Source organism: Nylanderia fulva, unplaced genomic scaffold (assembly GCF_048542155.1).
Source record: "Nylanderia fulva isolate GAGA-0341 unplaced genomic scaffold, ASM4854215v1 Scaffold383, whole genome shotgun sequence".
NCBI lineage: Eukaryota > Metazoa > Arthropoda > Insecta > Hymenoptera > Formicidae > Nylanderia > Nylanderia fulva.
In genome coordinates, this window is record NW_028190459.1 from 10,630 (window position 1) to 14,603 (window position 3,974).

At 54.3% G+C, this 3,974-nt stretch overlaps 1 pseudogene; it reads right to left on the reverse strand.

Moving 5' to 3' along the window:
• Positions 1 to 661: 661 nt before the first annotated feature.
• LOC146722011 (large subunit ribosomal RNA) lies at positions 662 to 2,311 on the reverse strand (annotated as a pseudogene).
• Between the last annotated feature and the right edge of the window lie 1,663 nt (positions 2,312 to 3,974).

Consider the following 3,974-nt stretch of genomic DNA (forward strand, 5'->3'; position numbering starts at 1 on the left):
AGGGTGGCGAAGGGACGACAGGACCGGCGGCCCGAGGCTGCCGCCGGAGATTATATTTTTCTCTTCTTGTGGTGCCTGCCGTAAACAGACCCGAAGGGCTGGCAACCCCACGGACCCGGACGGAGCGTTGCCGCTCCGCCAAGCCAGAGCCCCGTTGGCCGCCGGGAGGTTGGTTCCGACGTTGCCCGACTCTCACCGCGAGGAGGTGGGGTTGGCGCATGGAAACCACCAAAATCGGCGGCTCCCTTAAGAGAGTCATAGTTACTCCCGCCGTTTACCCGCGCTTGCTTGAATTTCTTCACGTTAACATTCAGAGCACTGGGCAGAAATCACATTGCGTCAACACCCGCGAGGGCCATCGCAATGCTTTGTTTTAATTAGACAGTTGGATTCCCCTAGTCCGTGCCAGTTCTGAGCTGAGCGTTGAATGGCGGCCGAAGAGGACGACCACGACGGCTTGCGCCGCCACGGAAGCCTCGCAGCAAGGAAGATCCGCGGGAGGCCAAGGCACGGGACCGAGCTCGGATACCGGGACCGGCGCGAGAACGCCGACCGTTCACCTTGCCCAGGCCCGGCACGTCAGCCCCGCTTCTCAGAGCCAATCCTTATTCCGAAGTTACGAATCCAATTTGCCGACTTCCCTTACCTACATTATTCTATCGACTAGAGGCTCTTTACCTTGGAGACCTGCTGCGGATATGGGTACGAACCGGCGCGACACCTCCACGTGGCCCTCTCCTGGATTTTCAAGGTCCGAGGGGAAGATCCGGACACCGCCGCAACTGCGGTGCTCTTCGCGTTCCAAACTCTATCTCCCTGCTAGAGGTTTCCAGGAAACTCGAATGCTTATACAGAAAAGAAAACTCTTCCCGGATCTCCCGACGGCGTCTCCAGGTCATTTTGGGTTACCCCGACGAACACTCTTACAAGGGCCCGAATTGTATGCGGTTCCGCTGCCGGGTTCCGGAATAGGAACCGGATTCCCTTTTGCCCGACGGGCGTGTGTCTTTCGTATAATATTTATTATTATTTCTCGACACTCGAGTATATTGTACGCCGTCATTGACATAGGATTTCTCCTAGGCTTAGGATCGACTGACTCGTGTGCAACGGCTGTTCACACGAAACCCTTCTCCACGTCAGTCCTCCAAGGGCCTCGCTGGAGTATTTGCTACTACCACCAAGATCTGCACCGACGGCGGCTCCAGGCAAGCTCGCGCCCAGACTTTTCTGCGCTCACCGTCGCGACACTCCTACTCGTCAGGGCTTCGTGACGACGCGAGAGAAGACTAACGCCCGCTCCCGGTTGCCGCCCCACTTGCCACTGACGGCAGAGTATAGGCTCGACGCTTCAGCGCCATCCATTTTCAAGGCTAGTTGCTTCGGCAGGTGAGTTTTACACACTCCTTAGCGGATTCCGACTTCCATGGCCACCGTTCTGCTGTCTTAAGCAACCAACGCCTTTCATGGTGTCCCATGAGCGTCGAGTTGGGCGCCTTAACTCTGCGTTTGGTTCATCCCACCACGCCAGTTCTGCTTACCAAAAATGGCCCACTTGGCACTCTGATTCGAAGATGCTCGTGGCTTTATAATTCAAGAAAGCCAGAGATCTCACCCATTTAAAGTTTGAGAATAGGTTGAGGTCGTTTTGGCCCCAAGGCCTCTAATCATTCGCTTTACCAGATGAGACTCGCGCGCGTTCCGTGCGGAACGGCCGAGTGCCAGCTATCCTAAGGGAAACTTTGGAGGGAACCAGCTACTAGATGGTTCAATTAGTCTTTCGCCCCTATACCCAGTTTCGACGATCGATTTGCACGGACTCCGCGGGACATCGCCGACCGACGCGAAGCCAGCGCCGCTGACGATGAATCTCCCCGTTCGATCTTTTGGGTTTCTTAGGTTTACCCCTGAACGGTTTCACGTACTCTTGAACTCTCTTTTCAAAGTTCTTATCAACTTTCCCTCACGGTACTTGTTCGCTATCGGTCTCGTGGTCGTATTTAGCCTTAGATGGAGTTTACCACCCACTTAGAGCTGCACTCTCAAGCAACCCGATTCTAAGGAGAGATTCTCCCGAGGCGCGCACCGGTCGCTACGGGCCTGGCACCCTCTACGGGTAAGTGGCCCCATTCAAGATGGACTTGGACGCGACGCGGCACCTCGGGATAAGCGGATCCTTTCGAACACCACATTTCCCTGCGGCGGAACCGCGGGATTCGGTGCTGGGCTCTTTCTTGTTCGCTCGCCGCTACTAAGGAAATCCTGGTCAGTTTCTTTTCCTCCGCTTAATAATATGCTTAAATTCAGCGGGTAATCTCGCCTGCTCTGAGGTCGTCGCATAGTGAGTTTTCGTAGCCGTTTGTTTCCTCCGCGTCGCTCATCGTCGTCTCTCTTCTATAATATATAAGAAGGAGAGAGAGAGAGCGTCGACGAGAGAGCAGCAGCGGCAGCACACGAAATACGCGAGAAGGCAAATCGCCGGGGCGCTAACCGCACACACACTCGTTGGTGGTAATGGAGACGATATATCGCGGGGTTCGAAATTCTCGGCTCTCCTTTCTCTTTTATATACGAAATTCGGGCGGAATCGATTCGACGAGTACACGACGCGGCGCGCCGGTCCTTTATTTTTGCTTTACGAAAATTTCGTGGACTCGGACACGCGGTCGGCTCGCGATTCAAAACCCTTCTCCGTAAAGAGGTAAAGGATTACGAATGCTCTCTCCGCCGGACGACGACGCGCCGTATATTTCTCCGTAATACCGTTATGTGTGCGGGCAAGGGCGCCTCGGCATAAGGCGCGCGAGCGCTATCGCACCAAGAGACGCGGCACAGAGTGCGAGAGCAGTCGGTCAGTCTGTGTGATGTACGGAGAGGAGAGACGGTGAGACATGCGCTACCTACTTTCGGGAGACAACGACGCACGCGCCGCTCTAGGGAAAGCGGTGCCATTCACCGCCCTGACCCTTTTTTTGGCCGTTTGTTGCTCCCTTCGCGCGCGCTCTTACTCTCATCCCATTTCTCCTCGGCTCTCGCGTACACACACGACTTGGATACACAAACACGCTCCCCCTCTTAATTCGCGCAGCATTCCCTGGGCGCGCGTTCGCCAACGTTTTACACGCTTGTGCGCTTCTCTTTCTCATTATTATTTCGGTGTGTCATTTCAGACGACGCAAGGATTTGCGCCGCGGCTGGTCGGCGCGGCACAGACACCTCGGGCGAACGTCCAACGATCGCTCGTACGCCCATTGTAAGCGTTGCACAGAGCACAGGCGACGCGCGCGCCATTCTCTGGTCGCCCGCGTCGTGGCCGTGCGCGCTTTTCGGGCGCAAGTAGTTTAGGGGTACTAAAACGACTCTCAGCCAGGCGTGGTCCGGGAATTGTATCCGTGGACCGCAATGTGCGTTCGAAATGTCGATGTTCATGTGTCCTGCAGTTCACAAGTTGTGCGAGAACCTTCGATTTGTTTTAATTTTCCGCGCAGAGGCAAATTTATTTATTTATAAGTCGGCTCGTAGATACGAAGGAGACTGGATGCGGAGAAAATTGTAAAGGTGGAGAAATTCATTTTTGAGGCAAATCAGTTTTATTCAAAACTCTCGCAGACAAGATTAAAACGCGGAAGTTCGCTCTAGAACGAGATAAATTCGCGCGATGCTCTTTTCGCTGATATACACGGAGACGTCTCTTCAGTTCAGACCCCTCGAGTAGACTCATTTTTGATCCTCGCGGAATTCGGCAGCTAAGGCTCATCCGATCGACGCGTGGCACACGTGCTGAAATCCTATTCGCGGACGATTGCCCCATCACGCTCCGAAACCCGAGACAAAGGCGAGTTTTTGTAGATTCCTCGCTCGCGGAATCGAAAACAACCGGAATAACATCTCGGCGTCGAATATTTTCAATTTCTACGATTAACCTTGCTTCGTCGCTCCGAAAATACGTGACAATTTTAAACATACCGCCCGCC